Source organism: Malus domestica, chromosome 11 (genome assembly GCF_042453785.1).
Source record: "Malus domestica chromosome 11, GDT2T_hap1".
NCBI lineage: Eukaryota > Viridiplantae > Streptophyta > Magnoliopsida > Rosales > Rosaceae > Malus > Malus domestica.
This window is the reverse complement of record NC_091671.1, coordinates 21774024-21783046: the sequence shown is the minus strand read 5'-3', so window position 1 is coordinate 21783046 and position 9023 is coordinate 21774024. Positions and strand designations below refer to the sequence as shown.

The 9023-nt window shown below is 38.3% G+C and overlaps 1 long non-coding RNA gene across 1 annotated transcript; it reads right to left on the bottom strand.

The window, feature by feature from the left end:
- Window positions 1-5780: 5780 nt before the first annotated feature.
- Window positions 5781-8179, bottom strand: LOC139189299 (uncharacterized). The gene is made up of 5 exons (XR_011573069.1): window positions 7999-8179; window positions 7756-7915; window positions 7582-7650; window positions 6971-7029; window positions 5781-6021 (listed from the first exon to the last, which is right to left on the bottom strand). It is a non-coding gene; the product is annotated as an uncharacterized lncRNA (long non-coding RNA).
- Between the last annotated feature and the right edge of the window lie 844 nt (window positions 8180-9023).

Sequence of the window (9023 nt, the reverse complement as noted above, 5' to 3'; positions counted from 1 at the left end):
AAAGGCAGCTGTCTGCCTCTCCCCACTGGTCTCACACGCTGCTCAAAGCAGCTTCTATATCCCTTTCCTACCCTGCTTTCCTTTCCGCGTCCGTTTCTGACCTTTCTTCTGCTGTCCTAGCTGCCAGCTGCCAAGGCAGCATCTTTTTTTTATTCCCCGCGCCTTCCCTTATATTTTCTGCTTTCCCGCTGTCAGTCTCTCTCCACTCTTCCCGCCTGACTTCCTCTCTGCGTCAGTCCTCTTCTCTGCCCTTTCTCTCACGCTGCCCGCGAGCTGCCCAAAGGCAGCTCCCCCCTTTTTCACGCTGCAAAGGCAGCTTTCTCTATATTCTTCTCTTCTTTCTCAAGGCTGCAAGACAGCCTTTTCTTTCCTTAGCTGTCCCGCCTGCTTTCATGCCTGGCGCTCCGCAAGTCTCTCCTTGGATTCTCGCTGTCTTTCCTTTTTGTCTTGGATCCCCTTTCTTTATTTTATTCCTCTTGCTGTCCTTGGATTCTTCCTTGACAAAATAATACAAAACTAATTTGTATCATAAACTCTAAATTAGTAGCAGTTGGGAATTAAGAACAAATTCAAGTAACAAATCCAAAACCAATATTCTATGAAACAATCAATTCAATGCATATAAAATAAACCAAAATAAACCAAAATAAAACCCAATCCAAAAATAAAACCAATATTCTTTCTGTTTATTATTTAAAACTCATTTGTGCTATTTTTATTTTCTTTGCGTAACAAATCCTATAAACACAAAAATAACGTAAATAGCTCAAAAATATAAGGAACTAACTAAGAAAAGACGAGTGAATTCGAAGTAAAAATATATATAAATATGATCCGATCAAATACCCCCACACTTAACTTTTGCTAGTCCTCGAGCAAAACAAAGAAATTATGAAAAAGTAATAACATGAAAAACATTAGCTTCCCTCTATGTGACCCTCATAGAATTTCATTCAAGAAAACAAATCATCAAGAACCATAGCTAGCATCAAGGAACTAATCCAAGTTCATCTTTCTTATTCAAATATTAGCAGTAATCTTTGAATCATCCTTGAAGTGTAGTGTGTGAGATAGCCATGCTAATGCAATTTCAAGTTTTTATTTTTAAAATCATCATATGCAAACTAGCGACCTTCTCACTGAATATTCACTCAATCACACATGTGTTTAGTTTTAATGTGTTTCGCTCAAAGAATCAAATGTGAAATTTCTACCATAAGCTTGCATAAAAATCACTTCTCCACAGTCATAATTGCAAAACTTAAATCAAGAGGACTTTTATTGGATGTAATGAGGCTTAGGGATAAAGTTATTGAAACGAAAGAATAGGAAAACACAAGTTCCAAGCTACATTGCAAGCAATTCTTTTGTTTAGATTTATAAGAACTCAATATTTCCAGCGATTCTTCTAGCACCTCCAACCACACCCTTAAACTGAAACTTTAAAAACTTTTTATTTTCTTTGTGTACAATCTTTCTTTTTCTTTTTCTTTTATTCTCTTTTTTTTTTTTTTAAATACAAACATGAAATACCCCCACACTTATTCTTTTGCCAAACACCTTCAAAGTACTTCACAAACATTTCTCAAAAGACAATCTCGCATTGCTCGCTTGGAAAGGGTAAGGAAAAATGTTTCAGGTATAAGGGTAGACATATCTGGTGATAAGAAATAAAAGGCTCAACAAACACGGCTCAAATTGGCAATCTAATTATATCATTTTTCTTTGGGAAACATAGTTATTTGGGCCATAGTGGTAAACCTAATGCCTCTATCATTTCCAAGTTCATGCAATCAATGACAAACATTTCGAAAGATCGTTACGCAAGTTCTAGAGATGTATCTCACATAAGTTCATCACACATGAAAGAATAGGAGTGTATGAAAAATGCACACTTTCAATAGGCTCAAAAACTCACATAGGATGGTCACTAAATTCACATATGAAGCTTTAAGTTATGCTTTAGTTTCACATCAACAAGGCTATGTGCATTTGGTTTTTCAAAGATGATCAAACATGTACAAAACTAACAAAAGAATTAGGAATTTCAAAAAACACATGTTAACTAAGTTCTTGATAATCATGATTCAAATTTGATCTAATTATATCATTGGGTCGGGAAACTAACAAAAAAAATCTGATTCAGAACAAAAAGGGAAACAAGACAATATTTTTGGATTTTTAAATTTTCCGATTTTTTTTTTATTTTTATTTTTATTATTATTATTATTATTATTATTTTTTTTTAAGAAAACAAAAACTAACAACACAGAAACAAATGAAATTCTAGAGATTTCTACCCCCACACTTAAACTTGACATTGTCCCCAATGTCAGAAAACACTATAATGCAAATAAAAAAATAAAATAAAATAAATAAATAATAAGAAACAAAATAACGCAATTGGACTGAAAACTTCCCTAATTTTCAGTAAAATCAAGCGATGACCCCCAAGCTAAAATTCTGCAATCAACTTCAAGGGTGGAAATAACCAAAAGTTCCTGCAAAGAAAAGAAATAATTCAGTTAAGTACGCAAGAAAATTAATTAAAAAAAAATTGCAAACGAAAAATTGAAAATTACGATAAAAGATAATGAATAAAACTAATAAGTAATCATTGGTCGTGCTTGTTGACTTTCCACAGCTTTCCTCTTGAACAGGGTGACACTTAGCTTTTCACTTGCAAGTGATGATTTTATGATATTGTACGGCGAAGCTTTGCTCTTTGGTTATGTTGCAGTTCCTTATTTGTTCTCCAAGCAGATGTGCCAGCTTCTCTAGTTCTTCAGTTCGGACTCCTTGTGCTGGGTTGATTGTACGAGCTGCATTCTTCTCTGCTTGTTTCTTCAGCACTGCGGGCAGGCACGAGGCAAAGGTGTTGGTCCTTATTTCTTTCTTCAATCTTTCCAAGTGCCCACCTCTTGCTTTCTTTCTCCTTGTCCCTAGCTGAATTGTCTCCACATGCTTCGAGGTATCATTTTCACTTCCCTTACTGTCCCCCAGGCAGATGTGGTAGACGAAGAGAAAGCATAAAATGATGAAGATGAGTACTCGAGAGCAAGGCTAGGTAAGCAATCAGGAAGGGGTTCCAGGCAGTTGGCTCCAGATTGGAAGATTGATATCAAATGCTGGCTGATTGCTCTCTTTCTCCTTGTCGGAAAACAAAGACAAGGAGAAGGACATGGAGAAAGCATGATATGAGATACTCTTGCTTTCAACCTTTATGATATGAAATACTTTTGCTTTGAATGGGTTGTTCGCAGGAGTATCCCAAGGAATGAGGAACACAGAGTGACTCGAGAGGATTCTTTGGGAATGCATTTTCGGAAATGAAGAGGTACTGAGAGGGTGTGCCTTTGCTGTGGAAGGCGAAGGTAGATACTTATAGGGCTTTTCTTCACAACCGGAACTATTCTTTCATTCATTGTCGGCAGCCGGTGGATGGATGAATAGTACAAATTACGCGCTTTCTGACAAAGCTGCCCGTAATTTCCGCAAAGCTGCCAGTTGCATGTGACAAATGCTGACTAGGCTGAGAGAGACAGATGGTTGGAATCGGCACTTCGACAGACTGCCCGTGATTTTCGCAGAGCTGAGTTTGCTTGTGATGGGTGACAACACGTCTGGACGAATTGATCTTGCGAAATCCGGGGTTCGGTTCGTGGTTTCTGAGCAAGCCCAACTTTTAAGAAATGAACGCCTCTTTTGAGAAAAGAATCCGGCTTTTGAGAACGGAAACTCCTCTTTTGAGAAAAGAATCCGGCTTTTGAGAAAGGTGCCCCGACTCTTCGATTTGCGAAAGGACGCCTCTTCAATTTCTGAGGAGCGCCTCTTTGATTTCTTCTTTTTATAGAGGCGTTAATTTTGTTCCACAACACACTTGAGCTCCCTCTAGTAAACACTCCCATCTTGCACTTGTTTAATCTTGATCAGTCCAACTCTCTTCTTTCTTCACCACCTCTGAAAAATGTCTGGCTCTTCCGATCGTCGTTTTGACTTGAACCGTGGTGAAGAGGCAGCTCCGCCTTCACCAGACAACATATGGCGCCCATCTTTCATATCCCCAACTGGTCCTCTTACTGTTGGGGATTCGGTGATGAAAAATGACATGACCGCTGCGGTGGTGGCCCGAAACCTTGTCACTCCCAGAGATAACAGACTGCTTGCAAGGCGGTCTAATGAATTGGCGGTCAAGGAGTCTCTGGCTCTCAGTGTGCAGTGTGCGGGTTCCGTATCCAACATGGCCCAACGCCTATATGCCCGAACCCGTCACGTTGAATCCTTGGTGGCTGAAATACAGAGTCTCAAGCAAGAGATTAAAGGGCTCAAGCATGAGAATAAGGAATTGCATAAGCTCGCACACAGCTATGCCACCAGCATGAAGAGGAAGATTGACCAGATGCAGGACACCGATGGTCAAATTTTACTTGATCATCGGAGGTTTGTGGGTTTGTTCCAACAACATCTGCCTTCGTCTTCTGGAGCGGCACCGCGTAGTGAAGCTCCAACTGATCAACCTCTGCTGCCTCCTCCTTCTGTGGCCCCGCCGACTGCTGAAGCCCCGCCTACTACTGAAGCATCACCCGACCAATGAATACTATTAGTTTACATCATTGTAAAATATTTGTACTTACTTTTTACTTTTTTTATTTTATTTTATTTTATTTTATTTTATTTTCTATTTTTTATTTTTTTATTTTTATTTTTTAAATTTTTTTTTATTTTTTATTTTTTTTTTATGTAATTTTTTTTTTTATCATTAATTTTAAATTTTATCTTTTTTTTTTTTTATTTTTATTTTTTTTATTTTTTTTATATATGTAAATTAATGTAAAGAGACTTTGGTTAACCTTCCCCCACACTTAAACTAAATAACACAAACTCACAGAAATCAAACAAATAACACAACTAACTAAACAAGACAAAATGAAAGCATTAAAGATAAGGGTGTAAAAATGCAAATCTGATTGGGTTAGCGATTCCAAAGTCTCCCTTCGTTGAATGCTTGGGTTGCCTCCCAAGAAGCGCTTGATTTAACGTCTTTAGCCGGACGCATCTTTCCTTTAAATTTCCCTCGGCTCCATTTGAACCTAAAATCAAAGAAAGAAAAATAAATCAAATATCAAAAGTAAAATACACAAACACCAATATAAACATAAACAAAAACAAAAATAAAAGGATTAGCAAAGTTACTAATCCCCGGCAACGGCGCCAAAATTTGATGCGAAATATATAAGCACACAAATTAAACCCTCTTTTTGACAATTGTAGTATAGATGTAAGTAGGGTATCGTTCTAGGCCGGGGATTAGGAGGGATTGCTAATCTATTAAATTAACTTAAAAATATTAAATAAGACTCAAGGACACAAAACTAGGCTAAAAACTCTAATAACTCGAAACACACTTAAAATGACTCAAAATAATGAAAACAATTAAATTAAACACTAGGAACTGAAATGGACGGAAATTAAATTAAAAGACTAACAATAAAGAAAACTAAATAAATAATATAATTTAATAATGGATGGGTGTTTGGTTTTGATGAAAAGTAAATTAAACTTAATTAGATTACAGAATTGACAAAAACATGAAATTAAGGTGAAAGGATAAATGACGGACTAGCTAGAGGGTTCTTCTCCACACATGACACATATGCAACCTAAATTGATTTTCAGTTGTTCTTTCAATAAATTGTGAATCTCAATACTCCAGATTAACCGTGAACAGCACTTTTTTAATCTTCAAGTTTTCCTTAAGTTATTGAATTGGACGGAAAAACGCATACAACAATTCAAAACATTCTTCAAAAGTCCCCTACGTGAAAAGCACAATTGACACACCCCGTCCCGAAGGAGGGCATGCTGGCCGTCACGTGAGAGTGACGTAACCATTTGCACAGTACGGAAGCTTTAAGATACAATTCCTAAGTTGATACACCCGAAAGTGAGTCCTAATTTTGTCCAATCTGTCAGAACACCGTCGAATTCCTCGTAGTCACCACACCTTTGTGATTCATGAACCTGGAGGGGCGCAAAACCAAAATTGAGTGGGTCAGTAAAACAATTCTTTTTCAAATCCAAACATTTCTCAAAACGTTGTAACCCCTCTCCGTAAAACCTGTATACTTTCCCAGAAATGTAAAATATAAATATACATATATATTCTCAATACTTCAATTCATTAACTCAACATTTTTCAGTACAAATATGCCATGCCATGTCTAAATTCAACAGTATAATATGAATGCATCAACATAAATCATATCAGGTGCAATAAAGTAATCAACCGGAGGCCCTCTAATAGCCTTGTACGGTTGAACCTAGAGCTCAAAATCTATCAATCTCACACTCTGCCGGAGTCACTCCACGTGACCTGTACGGCCTTCTGCACATAAGTTACGCTCTAGTGCTTCTCATAAATCATCTGTGCACATAATCTAAGGTCACCCACCAGTCGGAATCTCACTAACACTCTCGCGACTGGCCTGTCGTACCCACTCCACGTGGACTGTACGACTAGCATCTACTTGGATCCAAGACGAGCGTGCGATGCGGTGAATACTATAAGCACTAAACTATGGTGCAGGATTTGAGCCCAATATACATCAACATCATCATAACAGAAATAAATACTCACATGTGCGTCCACCGCACCATTTCATACATATGCATCATAAATCAATTCTTACCTGTGCGTCCACCGCACCAATTCATACATATGCATCATAAATCAATTCTTACCTGTGCGTCCACCGCACCAATTCATACATATGCATCATATATTAATTCATGCATGGCATTTCAACTCACATTTCTATATACTTTTCATATCAATTCTATGCATGGTATTTCACTTCCCGTTTTTCCACATAACTCATATGCATTTCATTTTAAACATATTTTCATTTCAATTCAATTTCTGGGAAACGTCAAGTATATATATATACGGAAAACAAAACTGCCCACTCACCTGGAGTTCGTCCAACAACTCCCTAGCACCACACATCAAGGCGTCACGACGATCGCCGCCTAGAATAGTAATCAAATCCAACCTCAGAATTCATATCGATAGAATATATAACTTATATAAAATACGTCACTACGTAGTTCGATCCGGAAGATCTGCCACTCAGATTTTAAATCCATAACTTCCAGAGGTCCACAATATATCTCTAGGACAACATCCTAAAATTTCATCACCATCCAACGGTCGGATCGTCAATTCACATTTTTACCTAAATGTGAAAACTATAAAACGTTATTCGAACACCTAACCAACAATCCTTAATAACTTTCTCATACGGTGCTCAATTTGGGTATATGAATATACCACGGTGATCTACTCGACGTCACGGACGTCGACATATTTTTAAAATAATTTTTTACTGTAGCACGCGCCCCCACGCGCCAAGGAAGGCACGGACCTACGCGCCCCCACGCGCACCTTCTTCTTCCTTGGGTCGCCGGACTGGTTTTTCCGGCGGCCGTTTTTCAAATTGCCATAACTTTGTCATTTCTCAACGAAATCAAGTGATTCAAAAACGAAAGTTGTAGCCCTTGAAGAGACAAAGAGAATGGTACCTTGCACAACACCTAGTTCTCCGTGGTTTGGCCGGAAACTGCCTCGAAAGCCTCGGAGGTCGCCGGAAACTGGGTATTTTTCAAATGAGTATAACTTCTTCAATACTCAACGAAATTGAGTGAAACAAAAAGGAAAGTTGTAGTACTTGACGAGACGAAGAGATTGATACCTACCTCGACTCCTAACTCGCCGGGGATTCGCCGGAAAGAGCCTCGAAAGCTCCGGCCAAACTTTGAACTTGTCGATCTCCGTGTTCTTACGTCCAAAAACTTCCAACGAAGCACTCCGAGCTTCCTTGGGACCTCACTAAGCTCACTATGAGCTTGGATTGTCCTAAAAATCAACCAATTCAAAGCTCATGAACAGTACACTTTCATGGGGAGTTTAGAATCTAGGTTTTCCGAAGTAAAACTTACCTGAAATGGATACCAACGTGATCGTGAAGTCCTCAGGATTCCAATGGTGGTCTCAAACTTGACGTTGGTATAGATTTAGGGTGGTTTTGGTGGTGGTCCGTGTGTTCGAGAGGGTGAGAGAGAGAGAGTGAGGTCTGAGGAAGAGAGAGAGAGTATGAAGGACAGTATACGGGAAATGAGGAGGGTTTTGAGGGATGTGGGGATCCCACGTGGTCCTTATTCCAATCTCCAAACACCAAACTTTAACATTTTAACCTAAAAATCTAAGTTCCATCCTTATTAAATTCCATTTTATTTTCAAAACTTAGGAACCTAGATAATTAGCAACTTGAGCTTCACAAACTTAGTATTTCTTAAGGGCAATTTCGTCCATTCACAGCCACGAATATAATAATTTGGAACGGGCTGTGACAACAATAGCGATACAATCAAAGATCATTAAACTTTGTGAAAACTATAAGCATTGACGAGGCATTCGTAACTATGAAAAGCATGATACTCTTGCCAAGAATCTACTTAACGTGATTGTGACTAGCAACCTTTACTACTTGTGAAAATAAGTTCATAACGATTAGGTGAAATTCACTTATATTCTAGCATCAAATTCATGCATGTAAATTAAGCGTGCACTCTCAACCAACATACACAAATCAGTTTTTATACGAACGGATAAGTAAATTGAAATCACAACTTATGAAATCACAACCGAAGGTAATCAATTCATATTACAAATATATTCATGGCTTTGAATTAACCTCTAGCCAAAATAAATTTAATTACACATTATTAAAACAAAAATAAAATAGAAGTTTGGAAAGATTAAACCGAAAAGAATGGAGTGAAGCCTTTGCTTTGTGCTCTGCGCAGTCCTCTTCATTCTTCGCCAGTCTGCCCGTGCCTTCTCATGCTTCTTCCCGTGCGCTGCCAAGGGCAGCTTTTTCTTTCCCAGCTGCTGTCTCTCTGACCTCGCTGCCAAAGGCAGCTGTCTGCCTCTCCCCACTGGTCTCACACGCTGCTCAAAGCAG